Consider the following 20,252-nt stretch of genomic DNA (forward strand, 5'->3'; position numbering starts at 1 on the left):
ATCTGCTCGACTGCGCGCCATTCAAAAGTAACTGACCGCAAAGCAGGGAGGACGCCCTTGCTCAACAAAGTACTGGCGTGTAGCGGGCAACACAGACATACCTGACAGAGAGAGGTGATCAGCCCACACCGGAGCGGCAGCAATCTACTAGCGCGATAAGTGGCAGCTGGGCCGCAAACAGAGAAAACCGGGAGACCGCATAGGAAGTGAACCGGAGAGCAACAGCAGTACCGGGTGACGAACATTCTACTGGAAGCGGGTGGAAGCTGTGATCGCGGCTACTCAGAGCTACTTGGTGAGCAACTTTAAATACTAAACAGCCCCGGTACAGGTTCTCACTGCGCATAAGACACGGAGGGTAATACACATACCGCATCGGCCCTCAGGGACTCATAAATAAGCGCTCTTGGGATAACAGAGGCCCAACACCTGAACTCTGAATAGCCCACGACCCTCTAACAAACATAGATTTATAGCTGCCCTAACAGCCAGAGCACAACTCGAGTGACACAGCCTCAAACACTCTCACATACCGGGCCCAGGCCACAGGCTGGGTCACACCTTTAACAATCCTCACACAGAGAAGAGGGAAAAAAGGGAAAGGAAAAATAAGAGAGGACACCAGCAAACTGATACTGCCCTCGATTACATATAACAACATGTCCCACAGGAAAAACAATAAACTAGAGAGAGGCCTCAAATCTTCCAGCTTAACTAACTTTCTTAAAGCTGCTTCTCCTTTTACAGATACACCAGATAGCAGGCTCCCCTCTCCCTCTCAGGAAGCCATGGAATCAACTAGTTCTACACCCCAGCAGCCCCAAGAATATTTAACAAGAAGTGACCTTAATACCATTTTGTCCAAAGAGGATATTAATAAAGTCCTAGCAGAAATCAGGTCTTTTTTTGTTGACCTAAAGAGGGACATAAATCAAGTCACGCAGCAGGTCCACATTCTTGAAAATAAACATGTCAACCTCCATGCCAAAGTGAGGGCTAACTCACACCACATTAGCGAGCATGAAGAGCACATACAGTTCCTGCTTTCTAGGGTGGAGGACTTAGATAATAGGGGGCGGCGAAATAACGTCAGGACCCGTGGAGTCCCTGAGTCTGTTTCCAACACTGCACTAGAGGGATACCTGCAGGACCTGTTCCGCACCCTAAAAGGTACACCGAGCTCCACTGACATACCCATAGAGAGGGCCCACAGGGCCCTTAGGCCCAGACCCCCGCTAAAAGCTCCACCTAGGGACATAATAATTAAGTTCCTTAGCTATAAGGACAAATAACTCATTATGCAGAGAGCAAGGAACCTCCAGAATGTAACGCATGCGGGGATCTCCCTTCAAATCTTCTCTGACCTGAGTTTAACTACCCTGCAAAAAAGAAGGGACCTCAAGTTCATAACATCTGAACTACAAGCCCAGAAAATACAATACAAATGGGGATTCCCTGTAAGCCTGATAGCCTCTAAAGACGGCAAACAAGCAATTTACAGATCGTTGACCGACCTCCCTGAGTTTTGCAAGATACTTGGAGTCAGCATAACCCCACCAGACCTGACGGATAGCTCTCAACAAGACCTCCCTCCTCGGGAGACGGAGGAACCTGTCTAGTCTCCTGACACCTAGAATACCACTCCTGCCTTAAGGCGACATCTTGATATGCAGCACGTGGACTCTGATAAGTATATGACTTTAATGTGATGTCCCCTGTGTGGGTATCCAACTAAACTTTATAGATTGAAAGCTCAGAGCATAGTACATTGTTTCACCCTTTTCTTTTGTTTTACTGGGTTTTTTTTTTTTTGTAATGCACTAAATACCTTCTAGTTGTTTATCTAGGTTGAATGTTAAATGATACTACATGTTTTCAAGGAAGGCTGCAGTTTCTAAAAAGGTCCCCTACCACTTAGTGTATATATATACAGCCCAAAATGCAGACATATCGACTGTAAGAGACAAATCTTATACTGCCCTGGGGAAGAGTACCAGAGGATCCCCGGTGGCCTAGTCTCTACTGAGCAGGGAGCTTTTATAGCTTCGCAATACCTTGTGAGATTTAGGCGGCATAATGGTTTATTGTAAAGAGGCGCCCTGCTTCACCAAGGCCCATTAGATATTCTTAAGGAGGCAGCGGGCAATTAAGGCATGAATACTGGTAACAGACAGATCAGGCACCGGAGGGCCCCAGGGCTGACTCCAGTAGTTTATTGGTTGGCCTATTCAATATAGTTTAAAATAAACCTACTGTATTACTTGAAATATATATTATTTGCCAAATGTTTATCTTTGTGTATTGCCCTGGGATCTCTCTGTTCAAAATGTTGCTTTTTTCTTTTACGGTAACTGTCTAATAGATGCCACACGGCAAGCTAACCTTGTGACTGAAGTTTATTTAAAGGCACTGTAACCTACATTTTATGTTATACATGTACAATTAGAATATTTTGTCCTGTACTGGTTTGGGACGAATCGTTCCTGAAACTTTGAATTCTGATAATTTTTTCTTCATTGCAGATCAGGTGTGGGGATACTGACCCCACACTTATTCTCTTATTCTTCTACTCTCACCTTCTGTACACAAGAAGGATTATACAAACACTTTTCTAACTCTCTCACTACCTCCAGCACTCTGCTGAACCTTCTACCACTACTCTATTGATCTTCGCTTTACTGCTCCAACTCTTTCTTTAGCCTTCTCCTATAACCGTTCATCCCCACCTTTTTATTATTATATATTTTTTTTTCTCTTCTCTTCTTCTTCTTCCCCTTCTCCTACGTCCCTAAACCCGTCCCGTCCCTAAACTCATAACACGATGGAATCCAGGAACAGACGGAGTTTGACAGTAATGACCCTGAATGTAAAGGGCCTCAACACACCGAAGAAGAGATCGCATCTGGTAAGGGACGTAACTAGACTAAATTGTGACATTGTATACTTACAAGAGACCCATTTTAAAAAGGGGAGGGAACCAAAATGGCCGAACCCCAGATTCCCAACCATGTTTTTTGCTTCAGGCCCCTCTAAAAGAAACGGGGTGGGAATTATTATCAAACACTCTACACCCTTTAGCTTGATACAAGAGGTTAAAGATCCAGAGGGCCGTTACCTGATAGTAATAGGCACCTTGTACAACAGACATGTCACACTAATTAATGCATACTTCCCAAATACCAGGCAACACAAATTTATGACAGCTCTTACTAACAAAATACTGGAAACGCAAAAAGGTGCTTTGCTCCTTGCAGGGGATTACAACCTACCCCTGGAGCCATTGTTGGATACCTCTAGGGGGTCAGCCTCTATCCCACAAAAGATCATTAAACAATGTAACACTAGACTCGAGGAACTAGCAGTGCATGACATTTGGAGAACACAATACCCCACAAGACTGGACTATACCTTTTTCTCTCACCCCCATGACCTGTACACGAGAATTGACTATATATTCACTGACCAAGCTACGTTGGCCGCTGTAGAGAAAGTACAGATTCTACCCATGACCTGGTCAGATCACGCCCCTGTATTATGCAAATTATGTTGGCCGACCATGCTGGATCTCCCATTCATTTGGCGATTCGATGACTTCCTACTTAACAACCAGCTGCTCAGGGGGAAAATAGAAAATACGCTCACTGACTATTTCACAATAAACAACACGGCAGAGACCTCTAAACACACACTATGGGAAGCGCATAAATGTGTGCTCCGTGGTGAACTCATGAAGCAGAAGGCCATCTTGGCAAAACAAAATAGAATTCGATTTTTTACACTTTTAGCTAGCATACGCGACTTAGAAAAAAAACATAAAAAACAGCCATCAGACACCTTAGTGCTCTCGGAACTTAATGGGGCTAGGAGGGAAATTCAGGATATCCACACACTTGATTTCCAGAAAATGGTGCTGCGTAACCAACAGAAATTCCACGAATTTGGGGATAAACCTGGCAAACTTCTAGCCAGGGCCCTTAAAAGAAAACAGTTAAAAACACATATCCACGCATTAACAGACAAAAACGTCTTATCGCACGCAGATAGTCCAGCAATCGCAGAAACACTAAGGACATACTACCAAGACCTGTATAACCTACAGACCCCCTCACACACCTCCCGGGCCAGGGGGGAGAGATCACCTTCCCCAACCCTGAGTTCCTATCTGGACTCAATCAGACTTCCTTCTTTGTCCCAAGCAGATGTAGAGACCCTAAACGCGCCCATAACCGCGGAAGAGGTAACACGCACCATAGAAAATCTGCCAGCTGGCAAAAGTCTGGGCCCTGACGGCTTTAGCGCCAAATATTATAAATTATATAAACAAATCCTGTCCCCTCACTTGGCCTGTTTGTTTAACACTCTAGACACTCCCCAGGGGCTCCCTTCTTTCATGTTAACAGCCCACATCACGACTATCCCAAAACCAGGCAAGCCAACAAATCGGCCTGAAAATTTTCGACCAATATCACTTCTCAATGTCGACATAAAGATATACGCCAAAATTCTTTCCAATAGACTGAACAAATTCTTACCTAGTCTAATCTCCCCAGATCAAGTGGGATTTGTCCCTGGTCAAGAGGCCAGGGACAATACCATAAAAGCTACCCTACTAAGTAACTATGCACAAGTGAACAAGATCCCTATGATCCTGGTGTCTACCGACGCCGAAAAGGCCTTCAACAGGATTAGCTGGAAGTTCTTGAAGGCAGTCCTGTCGAAGATGGGGTTTAGGCATACATTTACACAAAAGATTTTCTCCCTCTATAAGGCCCCCTCAGCTCAGGTCAGGGTTAACAACATCTTATCCGAGCCCTTCAACATCTCAAACGGCACCAGGCAGGGGTGACCATTATCCCCGTTGCTGTTTGCCCTGGTTATGGAGGTTTTAGCTCAGAGAATTAGAGATAATGGGAAAATCAAAGGCCTAAAAATAGGGGATCAGGAGCACAAGTTGTCCATGTACGCGGATGACGTCTTACTTTCGTTAACAGACCCCTTGACTTCACTCCCCGAGGTACTGGGAGAATTTGAGACATATGGTAGGTTCTCGAACTTCCACTTGAACAAAACAAAATCGGAAATACTAAATGTTACCCTCCCCAAGCAGATATTTGCCAACTCTTTTCACTCTGCCCACTACGCATACAAACCCGCACCCTCAGATATTTGGGAATCAACCTCACCCCTTCCCCAGACACATTGCACGAGGCCAATTACTCAAATCTACTTACTGAAATTACAGGAGACCTCTCTTCTTGGAGAAATAAACCGGTCTCCTGGTTGGGGAGAATAGGTATCATAAAAATGAATGTCTTGCCCAGGATACTATATTATCTCCAGACCCTCCCGATCCCATTACCCAAACACTACCTACACAGACTACAGGGAGTGATGGAAGAGTTCATTTGGAAAGGGGTCAAACCGGGAACTGCGAGGAAAACCCTTTACTTGCCAAAGGAGGGGGGGATTGGGAGTCCCTAACCTACTTACCTAGAAGAAAGCCATTAACCTACAACACCAGGTTGAATGGTGTCATAATTCTAAGGACAAAACCTGGGTGCAAATATGCAGGACAATCATAGGAACACAGAACACGGGGACTCTGGGATGGCTGTCCACCAAATCTAGACCCAAAATACTGGAGAGTTTCCCCTTTCTCAGGGAATTCTTTGCTCGTTGGGACAGGACTTTGATAGAACACCCATACATTACTTCCAATCCTTCACCACTTACGCCTTTTATCGACAATCCAGACATACCCTTTACTTGTTCACAACGACTACTGATAGACAAAACGTCATTCACACAAGTAACCTTCCACCGCCTCTTAACAAAGGGTATTAAACCCACCCCCGCCAGACAAAGACTGGCATAAAATACTAAACGCCCATGTGAAAGCTTCGGTCTCAGCGAGAATAATTGAATCCAATTATAAATTTCTGTCTGGGTGGTATCTCACGCCAGCCAGAATTCAGAAAATATACAAACAGACTGACGGCAAATGCTGGCGCGGGTGTGGAGAACATGGCACTCTCCTCCACATCTAGTGGGGCTGTGGTGTTCTTGGGCCTTATTGGCAATCGATTTTTAGCATCATGGAAACCGCACTTAATATAAACTTAGACAGAACCCCCAGCCTATTGTTGTTTCATGGCCTTCCTAAGTTCAAAGACAAACCTTCAAAACAGCTCTTTTACATAATGCTTAATAGCGCCAAGTCCCTTATCCCTAAGAAATGGAAACAGACGGCCGCCCCGACAGTAACAGACTGGGCGTCCCAGGTAGACAAACTACTACAACTTGAAAGATTCAGATACTTAAGAGACGGCAAAATAGAAGTCCATGAATACATGCTAGAAATTTGGAAACCAGTGATCTCTGACTTGAGTAACAGCTCTTAGTTTAACTACAGACAGGGAGGGCTTGCTGGCTCTAGCTGGATCTGGGGACCTGCTTTTGGCCCCCCTTGACGAGACAACAGCCGATGATTCACTCCTACTGCCTCTCCCTCTCCCCTCTCCTTTCCCCCCCTTCCCCCCCCCCTTTTATTTTTTTTTATTTTCTCCTTTTTCTAACTTTGACCCACAAAATCTGTTACACATCTACAACCACCACAAAACATGCATGCTAAATAGTTTCTACATTTTGTCTTGAGTTTAGAAATACCCAATGTTTACATGTTCTTTGCTTTTTTGTATGTTATAGGGCAATAAATACAAGTAGCACTTTGCTATTTCCAAACCATTTTTTTTCCCAAACTTAGCGATAGTTACATTCGAACACTAATATCTGTCAGGAATACCTGAATATCCATTGACATGTATATATATTTTTTTAGTAGACAACCCAAAGTATTGATCTAGGCCCATTTTGGTATATTTCATGCCACAATTTCACCGCCAAATGTGATCAAATAAAAATAAACGTTCACTTTTTCACAAACTTTTTCACAAACTTTAGGTTTCTCACTGAAATTATTTACAAACAGCTTGTGTAATTATGGCACAAATTGTTGTAAATGCTTCACTGGGATCCCATTTGTTCAGAAATAGAATGGCTTTGGCGTTGCTTTTTGGTAATTAGAAGGCTGCTAAATGCTGCTGCGCACCACACGTGTATTATGCCCAGCAGTAAAGGGGTTAATTAGGGAGCTTGTAGGGAGCGTGTGGGTTAAGTTTAGCTTTAGTGTAATGTAGTAGACAACCCCAAGTATTGATCTAGGCCCATTATGGAATATTCCATGCCACCATTTCACTGCCAAATGCAATCAATAAAAAAAAAATCTTTAACTTTTTCACAATTTTAGGTTTTTCACTGAAATTATTTACAAACAGCTTGTGCAATTATGGCACAAATGGTTGGAAATGCTTCTCTGGGATCCCCTTTGTTCAGAAATAGCAGACATACTTTGCTTTGGCATTGCTTTTGGTAATTAGAAGGCCGTTAAATGCCGCTGCGCACCACACTTGTATTATGCCCAGCAGTGAAGGGGTTAATTAGGGAGCTTGTAGGGTTAATTTTAGCTTTAGTGTAGAGATCAGCCTCCCACCTGACAAATCCCACCCCCTGATCCCTTCCAAACAGCTATCTTCCCTCCACCCCTCCACACAATTGTCCCCACCATCTTAAGCACTGGCAGAAAGTCTGGCAGTACTAAAATAAAAGGCTTCTTTTTTTTTTTTAAATACCTATTCAGCTGTGATGGACCCCCCTTAGCCCCCAACCTCCCTGATCCCCCCAAACAGCTCTCTAATCCTCCCCCGCTACCTATTTGCTGCCATCTTGGGTACTGTCTGCCAGTACCCAGTTTGCCCCCCAAAAAGTTTTTTTTTTATTTTTTTTTACAAAATATTAATTTTTATGTAGTGTAGCTGCCACCCCTCAATACCCCCCTCCCCCCCCCAGAACCTTTTGATCTTTATTCCCCCCCCTCCCCTTCCTTTCCATTCAATTACATTGGTATCAGTAGTTGCTGCATGCGCACACACGTGCGCCCCCCGCAGGACCCCCGCACGCTCCTGGCACCTGGTGTGCACATTGCTCTCTTGGTGGCTTTCTCTGCATCGGTGTGTAAAAAAATGGTATTGCAGGATGCCTTAATATCAAGGCATGACTGCAATACCATGAAAGCGGCTGGAAGCGATCAGCAACGCTTCCACCGCTTGAAATCCCAGAGGACGTGCCAGGAACGTCCTTGGGCGTTAAGGGTATTTTTTGTAGGACGTTTCTGGAACGTCCTTGGTCGTGAAGGGGTTCAAGGGGAGGATGTAATGTTACATCAGTTTGTTAAGTACCATAAAAACAAATTGTTATTGAAATATCATCACTTATTTGGTAACAGTTGTAATCCCTTGGAATATCACAAAAATCTGATTACAAAAGGACTAGGAGAAATTTGATTAGAGCACATATCAACGGGAAATAACTATCTTCTAAAATGTTGTCCCTGGTGGGTCACTGTGTCCCACCTGCTACAAAATGAATGTGATTGAAAAAGAAACATGTATGGAGCAGAGAGAGGACTATGTATTACCCAAAAATTCTTTTCAGAAGGTTGACTCTGTGCTGCTCTTGGAATGTCCCCTGCATCAAAGATTAGGAAGATAAATGCAGATAAATGATGAACAGCTAGATTAGTTATGGCGTAATGGCTGTTCGCAATGAGCGTGTTCGTTATTTTCATTGCGTACTTTTCATAACGTCGGGATTACAAGTCTGAAAAGAACCTCGCTACGCATCACGGTAATACGAGTGCCATGTTTATTTCCAAAGTGTAATCACAGACGCGTAATGAATTCTCCCATAGAGATCAATGCAAAATGAAGAATACACGGGTTTGTCTTCTAACACTCGATCTTGCGAGAAATGCACACTGCTCTGTCATATTACATATACAACATCATGGACAAGAAAATCAGTCAGCTCAAATATGTACAAACAACAATAGCTCACGCAACATAGCACATACGCAGTCAACATTCACAATCCTTTATAACTAATACTACACATTTACACTAAACGAGGATTAGGAAAATACGTTGCGATCTGCATCACGGAACAAAACAACATGAAAAATGAATTGCACACTGATACACAAACAAAACATTGCATTGACGATTACAAAACATTATTACAAAATAAACATTTACAACACTTAACTAATACGATACGAACAGAAATCACCATTTAGATTTTGGGATACTAAATTAGGAGAATGTGATTCAAAACGATCACTATGCCATCATCACATTATACACATTCCACAAATACATATGTGCATTTACAAACTCCATATGAGCATGCACAAATTAAAACAACTACTCCACACTGCACACATGCAAATCATCACTCAAGCACACCTGGACCTCCTTCATTTTGCAAACCGGTACATCATTAACCATTTACATAGGGTATATAAGCACGCTAGAAACATGAATTCTTCGACTGTATTGCTTTTTCGAGATAGGTGCAGGTCTAGGCATTGGAGGTTTATTAGAGTTAGCGAGTTAGTTAGTGAGAGACAGAGAGTTAGTAAGTGAGAGTTAGTTAGTGAGAGAGAGTGAGAGTTAGTGAGAGACAGAGAGTTAGTGAGTGAGAGAGAGTGAGAGTTAGTTAGTGAGAGACAGAGAGTTAGTGGGTGAGAGTTAGTTAGTGAGAAAGAGTGAGAGTTAGTTAGTGACAGATAAAGAGTTAGTGAGTGAGAGTTAGTTAGTGAGAGAGAGTGAGAGTTAGTTAGTGACAGAGAGTTAGTGAGTGAGCGTTAGTTAGTGAGAGAGAGTGAGAGTTAGTTAGTGACAGACAGAGTTAGTGAGTGAGAGAGAGTGAGAGTTTGTCTGGGTGAGTGTGTGAGTGCTGTTTTTTGGTACATTACATAAACACATTTACACGCAAACACATTCAATACATACATACTCATATCAGTAGCACTACATACACACTCATACACTCCATACCCCATTCCCTTTAATCCCATACCCATCCCATAGTTAGAATTTGGCTGATTTACACCAACTTGTTGTTTACATACCCTCATTTAATACTTTTTTATACGTTTGTCTGTTAATTAATACCCCTTACCCAATTTTTTTAAGACTATTCACAGTTTGAGCACTTTTTACTTTTAGTTCATTATTTTGACCCCCTTTCATTTGTGCACTTTCACATTTTGAACGAGTATGGCAGGAAGGAGAGCTAGGGGAGAGCCGAGGCAGTAGATCAGCGAGGAGCTCTTACAGCTTATTATGCAGCAGGTTACTCAGCAGGTTAGGGAGCAGGTTATGCAGGAGAGAGGGACAGGGAGGGAAAGAGGAAGGGGAGAGGAAGGGGTGGGTGGACCCAGCCACTTTGTTGAAGATGAACAAGTGACTGGGCCCAGTGGTGTAGGGCAGGAGCGCAGACAGGGCACATTACAGTCCGGACAACATAGGCTCACATCACAGGGGAAGCCCAGGCAGAGGGAGGAGAGGTATACCACGGAGGAAAAGGAGGTCCTCATAGCAGCCTATATGGAGAGGGCTAGGAGGCTGCAGTCACAGAAGGCCACCCCTTCAGAGAAGAAAAAGTTGTGGCTGGAGATCACGGATGCCGTCAACGCAGTGGGGGACTTCAAGAGGGATGTCAAATCAATACAGCACCGCTACCGGGACTGCAGAAGTGAACTCAAGAAAAAGATGTCAAGGGAGAATGCATACCATGCAGGGACCGGTGGCGGCCCGAAGCAGACATTTGTCTACAGCCGCTGGGAGGACATGCTGCGTCCCAACATTTCCGAGGTGGCCGTAGTCGGTATCAAAGGAGGAATTGAAAGCGGGAACCTGGCCCTCTCATCTGCTGGTAAGCTCATTTAATAATCTCTTTACATCCACCTCATAACCCATTCACATGCAAAAGAAATTAGGGATATGAGTAACACAATTACGCTTTTTTAAACATTATTATGGAAATGCATTCAGAATTACCTTGAGAAAGTTGGATTGGAAGAAAAGCCATCATATTTAGTATTTAGTCTACAGATTAGGTGTGCATTTAAAAAGATTTAAGACGTACGCAAAAATACATTCATATTTACCATCTAGATAGCCGAAAGATGGGTTTGCAAATACGTAAATCATATTGTTTGATTTTGGTTAAAATTGAATTACGAAGGCAGCCTCATTAATACACTTTCAAATATAGCATTTACATCTTTATTTGGAACTGTGATAATATCTCAATTTCTTTCATTTTCAAATATACATAGTCTGAGGCCAGAGAGGAGGAAACACAGCACCAACAAGCTCCTCCTTCACCCAGGCTTGAGTGTGGTGCAGAAGGTGACACGCCACCTCGGGGAGAAATGGAAGATACCCCTGCACCTTCCCCCCCTGAAGAAGCCCCCCATGCAGAAGACATCCTTGCACCAGCTGCCCATGCAGCCCCAGCCCCCGTGCAGCACCAGCCCCCCGAGCCTTAGTCCACCATGCACCAGCAGCCCGCCGTGCACAAGATCCTCCTGAGGAGAACATCCCCCCAGAGGTACCAGAGGATGAACTGGCTGCTTGAAGGACAAAATAATATCTTGCATGTCCTCCGGGAGGTGGCAGGCAGACCAGGAAGGGAAAGACCCTCATCTCCTAGACCCTCAGATCCTGGACCCTCAGCTCCTGGATCATCTGCTCCTGGGCCTCCTTCATCTCTTCCCCTGCTTGGTGAATCCCCAACCACTCATAATACTGCTCCTCCCCTTCTTCCCCAACCATCTCCAAGGAGGACATGTCAGAGTGGCCATTTTCCCTCCCCAGAGCCTCTGTCTCGTGGGAAGAAGGGATGGAGGTAGAAGTAATTATGTATATGTATATATATATATATATATATATATATTTGTAGTTTTTTGATGTGTAAAGGATAGGTATGTGATGATGTTGTCTTCTTACACTTGTCAAACACACTCTGTATTGAATAGGCTTCTATGGGACCGGATCCATGGAGGCAGGTTGTTTTGCAGATTGTGTTTTACAAGTGTTCTGAGACAACATCATCACATGCTGTCCTTGTTGATTATTTTTTGTGATGTGATGTCCAAACTGTTCTCCTAATACAAAACAATGACCATTACAATTATACATGATGGCATATCACTATGTTGATGCCAACAACACAGCTTAAAGGGGCAGTCAACACTTGAATTATTGTTGGTTAAAAAGAAATATAATTCCTTTATACCCATTGCCAGCACTGTAATAGAAATACACGTTTTTATCTCTGTGATTACCTTTTATCTATGCCTCTGCAAACTGACCTCTTATTACATTTCTTTTGACAGACCTGCATTTTAGCCAATTAGTGCTCACTCCAGGGTAACTATACGTGCATGAGCTCAATGTTTTCTATAGGAAACACATTAACTAATGCCCTCTAGTGGTCAAAATGCAATCAGATTAGAGGCATTCTTCAAGGTCTAACATAGGTCTAACATATTAGCATATGAACATCCTAGGTTTAGCTTTCAACAAATAACACCAACAGAACAAAGCAAAATTGGGGATAAAAGTACATTGGAAAGTTGTTTAAAATTACAATTACGATTTAAATCATGAATCTTTGTTTGACATAACTGTCCCTTTAAACAAGAGCATATGTTAACATATACTAATCTTAATGCTTGTTGGTATATATATATATATATATATATATATATATATATAGATTCACTAGAAAGAGTTAGTTAAGTGCACTTAAATTAGGAAGCGCCCTATATAGGGATGAGTAACAACTCTCACTTGCAAACGTAGCCCAATTCAAATAAGGGGACAAACCGTCTATTGGATAAATCAGCATAGAGTTCAGATGCATACACACTCCTGCCCCGGACTCTTCAAACAAACCAACAGCAAAATGAAGTAATCCATGTGAGACTTGACTATGTCAAAATACAGCCGCTGGCTATACTCACTGCATATTATGCAATGCTGCATTGTTACTGTCTGTCCGGCTCTGTGTGTTACAAACTTGTCCCCGATGCTCCTCCACTGGTCTGAAGTTGTCTGTGACGTGCCGTGTTCAGTGTGTCTCTCTACACACGCTGTGAGCGTACGATGACGCAAATGCTGCCGGTCACGTAGTATGTGGTGGCCAATCGGTATATCCCTTATCCTGTCATCAGATAAGAACGTGAAGACGTAGTTGGGGCTAAATGAGCAGATAAATGCAAATTCTGCCTGCTAAGAGAGAGGCTTCCGAGCCTAAGGACCCCAGATGCTGGCAAAACAGTAGCAAATGTAGATAAAGAAAATCCAGGGTCAAATATAAAATTCAAAACTTTATTGTAATCCACTTGCGGATAAAAAACCCATGGCTTGGTGAGGAGACTAATGTTCACTACTCACATATTTAGTGTGTGAATTCTTGCCATCTTTGATGTTCTGGGGTGCAGGCTTGATAGATTTATTAGGTATAATCTGATTAGATTTGTGGGTGCCGGTGTTTGTATATTGACCTGTTTACCAGTGGTCTTAAATATACCTTTTGGTGTGGCCCCTGTCGTCTCCCTTCCTGATGTGCCTGTGTCTTCCCCTGAATCTGGCTCACTGTCAGTGAACTGAGCTTGTCTCACCTGAGATGTGTCGGTGTTGTTGTGATGATTGCCCCCTCTACCTCTCTTCCTGTTTCTACTCCTAGATCTACCTCTTCTGTTGCTAGACCTCCTAGGATTTTTGTTAGAGTGACTCCAAATATAAACTGATTGATTATCATAATCTGACTGGTCTCGAAGGTATTTTGTATGCTTCATATTAAGAATAAGATTTTTGGACTATATGAGTGTAGCCCTGAGTATATGTCCTATTCTTATATAGTTGTATTGCATGATTTGATACACCAGGTATGTAAATGGTTAATGTATTAATCAACTATTAGCTTGCACACTCACACATAGTTTTGTTTATGTTATTAACCAATCAGGATGTTCCTCAGCTTTTAAATGAAGCAGCACTTGTGCATTCCATCAGCTATGATTACGGTATCACACCGAAACATGTCAGCTGGAAGCAACAAGTGCTGAGTGTCGCTATGTTTTTGACCTCCATGGGTTTTTTTATATGGACAACTGTAAAAAACAGAAACAGAGGCGCCACATGTGTAGATCAATAGATACCAAGACGTGAATCTGGACAAGACACAGGATACTCACAAACGTGAAGGCACTCTCTTGTGCCTGCTAGAGGCAGGCTGGTATTCTAAACAGCAAACCAGCTGGCTGTGTATACGAATCCCCGTCGTGATGTCCTGGAGAGGTGGATGTCCTGCAAGGCAGTCCTTGCCTGGATAGTATCCTTTTAGTTGTTCCAAAATATGTTTTTCTTAGTTTATCCACATCTACTTGATGCATCTCATTCAGTAATATGATCCATTGCAGATTATCTCAGTGAATATCTTTCCACCAAAGGCTCACAGTTGCAGCGTTTTCTAGTTAGTGTTAGTTAGTGTTAGTGTTATGTAAAATGTACATTAGGAATGCATATCCATAAATTAAGATTTGTGGTCAGCATCACTTATGGATTATCAACATAAAATATCTTTTATTAGAAATTAGATTAATAAATAAACAAGAAAAATAAACATTTTACTGACATTATTTTTATTATGATAAATATGATTTCTGAATGTCATAATCCTTAAATAAATAAGTTTAATAACTTTAAAAATAAGTCAGAATGAGAAAACAGCCCCTTTGGAGCCATCTGACAAAGTGACATTGTGCATCACAGTCCTTGGAGGGAGTTGACAAGGGCAAACTAAGGCCAGCACAGCCCCCTTTGAAGCCATCTAACAAGGTGACATAGTGCATCACAGTCCTTGGAGGGAGTTGACAAGGGCAAACAAAGGCCAACACAGCCCCCTTTGGAGCCATCTGACAAGGTTACATAGTGCATCACAGTCCTTGGAGGGAGTTGACAAGGGCAAACAAAGGCCAACACAGCCCCTTTGGAGCCATCTGACAAGGTGACATAGTGCATCACAGTCCTTGGGGGGAGTTGACAAGGGCAAACAAAGTCCAACATAGCCCCCTTTGGAGCCATCTGACAAGGTGACATAGTGCATCACAGTCCTTGGAGGGAGTTGACAAGGGCAAACAAAGGCCAACACAGCCCCCTTTGGAGCCATCTGACAAGGTGACATAGTGCATCACAATCCTTGGAGGGAGTTGACAAGGGCAAACAAAAGCCAACATGACCCCTTAGTATAAATCTGACAAGGTGAAATAGTGTAACAGGCACAACAATAAAAACAAAATAGGCCAAATGGCAACAAATACAAACAAACAAATAACATGTGGATGAAGGAGTTATTAGTTCTCTCTCGGGCCATCTCCGGATCCTCCACTTACGGGGCATCAGCATTACCTTCATCATCCTGCGCCCCTCCAGCTGCGGCTTTATACATTGCCTCTATTATTATTATTCGGGCTAGAGTCAAGCGATGAAGCCGCAGCTGGATACGCATGGTGTCATGCATCCTTCCCAGCAACTGATTGGAACTCATGCTGAGTCACAACCTAAAAAAATAAATATTTTTTTTTTTAATAATAATTACAGAACATGATAAAAATAGAGCAAAGAGACATTGTACTAATTAAAATACAAATCATTATTATAATAAAATATGCTATAGAGAAGAAGAATTACACATTAAATATGTTCTTCATAGATAAACCATTAAGATATTAAAGTGAATGTCAATTTTGATGCTGAAGTGCCCGGTTTTTAAAAATTTGATTAAAAACAGGGGCACTTTAATTCATCAAAATTTACATTTTACTTGTGTTGTGAAAAAAAACTTACCTTTTAATCTTCACAGCAGCTCCAGCTTCCTCCGCCCATCGCAATGCCTCTTCCTGGGTCTAAAATGAGGAATCCGGCTTCTTCCAATCACGGTGTTGAATCAGACACTGATTCCCCGGGGGGAAGCCGTGATTGGATGAGGACCTATCCATCATTTCTGACATCAGATATGGCTTGCAACGACCGGAGGAAGCTGGAGCTGCTGTGAAGATTAAAAGGTAAGATTTTTTCTCAATAGGAGTGAAATGTCAGTTTTGATGAATTAAAGTGCCCTTGTTTTTAGTAGGTTTATTAAAAACTTGGCACTAATTCATCAAAATGGACCTTCACTTTAAGAAAAATCAAAACCCTATCAATCTTGAAAAAAATCTTTCTTTGGTTTATGACACACTGTGAAAAGGGCGGTGATAACAAATCCAAAATATTGGCATATATACATAATATATATCCAACATCTAGGCAATATCATTTAGAAATTAGAAACATCGGTGCCACCTTCCTACATTTATTAACCCCTAATCAGCCACCCCCTACGTCACCGCCACTATACTAAATGTATTAACCCCTAAACCTAAGTCTAACCCTAACACCCCCTAACTTAAATATAATTAAAATAAATCTAACTAAAAATTACTATCATTAACTAAATTATTCCTATTTAAAACTAAATACTTACCTATAAAATAAACCCTAAGCTAGCTACAATATAACTAATAGTTATATTGTAACTAGCTTAGGGTTTATTTTTATTTTACAGGCAAGTTTGTATTTATTTTAACTAGGTAGAATAGTTATTAAATAGTTATTAACTATTTACTAACTACCTAGCTGAAATAAATACAAATTTACCTGTAAAATAAAACCTAACCTAAGTTACAATAACACCTAACACTACACTATAATTAAATAAATTAAATTAAATTAGCTAAAGTACAAAAAAAATAAAATACTAAATTACAGAAAATAATAAACTAATTACAAGATATTTAAACTAATTACACCTAATCTAATAGCCCTATCAAAATAAAAAAGCCCCCCCAAAATAAAAAAAAAACCCTAGCCTAAACTAAGCTACCAATAGCCCTTAAAAGGGCCTTTTGCCGGGCATTTCCCCAAAGTAATCAGCTCTTTTACCTGTAAATAAAAATACAAACAACACCCCCAACAGTAAAACCCATCACCCACACAACCAACCCCCCAAATAAAATACTATCTAAAAAAACCTAAGTTCCCCATTGCCCTGAATAGGGTATTTGGATGGGCAGTGCCCTTTTGCGGTCCAAATCCTAAACTAAAAATAAAACCCACCCAATACACCCTTAAAAACTAACACTAACCCCCTGAAGATCGACTTACAGTTTTGAAGACCGGACATCCATCCTCAAGTAAGCGGCAGAAGTCTTCATCCAACCAGGGCAAAGTCCTCAACGAAGCCGGGAGAAGTCTTCATCCAAGCCGGGGAAGTGGTCCTCCAGACGGGCAGAAGTCTTCATCCAGACGGCATCTTCTATCTTCAATCATCCGACGCGGAGCGACTCCTTTTTCAAGACATCCGATGCGGAGCATCCTCTTCTTCCGACGACTACCAGACGACTATCAGCCAATAGGATTGAGCTTGCATTCTATTGGCTGTTACAATCAGCCAATAGAATGCAAGCTCAATCCTACTGGCTGATTGGATCAGCCAATAGGATTGAACTTCAATCCTATTGGCTGATTGCATCAGCCAATAGGATTTTTTCTACCTTAATTCCGATTGGCTGATAGAATTTTATCAGCCAATCGGAATCTAAGGGATGCCATCTTGGATGACGTCGCTTAAAGGAACCTTCATTCGTCAGGTAGTCGTCAGAAGAAGAGGATGCTCCACGTTGGATGTCTTGAAGATGGAGCTGCTCCGCGTCGGATGGATGAAGATAGAAGATGCCGTCTGGATGAAGACTTCTGCCCGTCTGGAGGACCACTTCGCCCGGCTTGGATGAAGACTTCTCCTGGTTTCGTTGAGGATGGATGTCCGGTCTTCAGAACTGTAAGTCGATCTTCAGGGGGTTAGTGTTAGTTTTTTTTTTTTTTTTTTTTTTTAAATAAATTTTTATTGAGGTTTTTGCATAAGATATACATAAAACACAGAACACCTTTTTGTCAAAAGAACGAAATACAAACACAATTAACCGAAACATTTCGTTCTCTTTATAATACATTGGTGAAAGGTTAATGAGACCTCATTTTTTCAATAGTATATCATGTATGGCTGGCCAGTTAGGAACTTAGTTTTAGGCCCCATGGACCAAGAATATAGAAAATAATAGATATCTGATGGCCAGAAGTCCAGCTCTTCAAAGGAGCGTGAATACGTGTGTAGTAAGGGGGGGAGGGGGAGATTCAGCGGGTAAGCACCGCTATGTATAGTAGGGAAAGGGTGGAGGGCGGAGCCATATAAATATGAAAGTACATTAGGAGACTTGGTGGGCACTCTTAGTCTTGGCCATGTAGCAAAGTAAATGGGCTATGACGCCGTGTTATCCATCTATGTATTATTAGCCATGCATAAGCATAATGGGGGTATATAAAAGGGCAATTTAATATTAAACATGAAGGTTAAATAATCTATTGGTAAACAAATAAACTATAGTGTATTAGCTCCTTAATTTAGCTGAGAAAGAGGGTTATGGGAAGGTGGGTATTTTATAATTAAAGGGGGATAAATTGGAGAGTAGGCCGTAGGATTATAATAGTGCACAATAGGATTGAATATCAATATTATGCAATAACTGACATCATATCTAGACCACACATGCACATCTTCTAATCATGAAGTAAGTAAGAGGTTATATCGCCGCATATAGAGGCATAATATACATCTCCTATATTTGCAATGCTCAGAACTTGGCAACTTGGAAAATAATCTGTACAATCTGTAGGGCATCACAGATATATATCAAAAATAATACAAACAGTCCCGCTAATAATAAGGAGTCCCCTTACACACATAACAATAAACAGGAATAATAGCATTATGGATATGTTTATAAACTAGCTAAATTGCAAGCACGCAGACATTTGGAATCTAAGACATGTAATTGAACATATTACATATATAATCTACATTAGTGCGATCAAACGAGTAGTATTTTTCCAAGCCCAGGCCACATGTTGACTGTTATATTGGGTGGTAAACTAGGGCAAAAATATGTATTAAACACTTGGGTATATAATATAACAGGTATAAATAAGCCTTCAACTGTGATAATTGAATTGCCACTACACTAATATGGCCTTATACAGATATGCAAATAGCATAACAAAACACCATGAAACAGCCAATGTAAAAGCTCGACCTAGAGGCAGATGTAATATCAGAAACAGCTCCTATATCAAGTTGGGAACTGCAATATCATCACAGTTATGATACTTATAATTAGGGACATGTATGTCTCCGAGGCTTATACCATGAGCAAGTGCCCTGTGTCTGAGTAATAAAAACATAATGTCCTACAACCGTTAAGTGGCAGCACAACATATGGTTCATAGGAGATATCGTGTTAGTAACTATCTAAAAAGATTGATATGAGTCATGTATCTATTATGTGATATACCTGTTAAAACTATAGACACAAGCAGAAAACAGCAGAGTAGCATAGTATAACAGAACACTGGTCGAGCTTTAGCATAAGAGCATTAGATAAGTCCATGTATTGAAGTTAAATTTCCCAAAGCACGGACTACTATAAAGAGCATAAGGCAACTTCTCTAAAATACATAAGGTAACATAGGCCAGCATATTATTACATAGGTTTGCAAGAGAGAGCTGTCATTAATCTAACAAAAAATGGTTAATACAGAGCAGTGGTAGTGGTTATAATGAATGCAAACAGATTGGTTATTGTAGGTGAAAGCAAAATGGTTATAAGGTAGACCTCTGGAGATCTGGCCTATAAGAAGCTATAACTTAAACAGGAGATATATATCAGTGTCTGGATTTATGCCTAACTTTGCATTACTCTTTCATAGCTATTGCCTTGGCATTTTAAACCTGGAGTTGATGTGAAGACCAGTGCGCTAAAAATGTAGATATTAACAATAAACAAGTGGCTATATAATACTTAGCTATGAACCCAATAATCAGGAGTTGCTATAAGGGTTTTCAAGGAGCCCTGATGGAATGATCATTTAATGTTAAAGTCATTATTCTGAGAGAGCTTCTGAGGGATGATATGTCACCAATAATGTTATTAGCTCTGGGAAGATCAAACATATAAGAAAAGATCCCATCCGACAGTACTGTCGTCATCAAAATGTTGAGTAAAAAGTTAGTAATCTTAATATAAAGCGCTATGTAGTGGTATAGTATCCCATAAATCATACCCCTGTAAGTCCAGCCAGGTACCACAGGTTGGCCCCTCACACACAGCGGGTTTCACATAAAGCAAAGGG

This window comes from Bombina bombina, chromosome 3, assembly GCF_027579735.1.
Source record: "Bombina bombina isolate aBomBom1 chromosome 3, aBomBom1.pri, whole genome shotgun sequence".
NCBI lineage: Eukaryota > Metazoa > Chordata > Amphibia > Anura > Bombinatoridae > Bombina > Bombina bombina.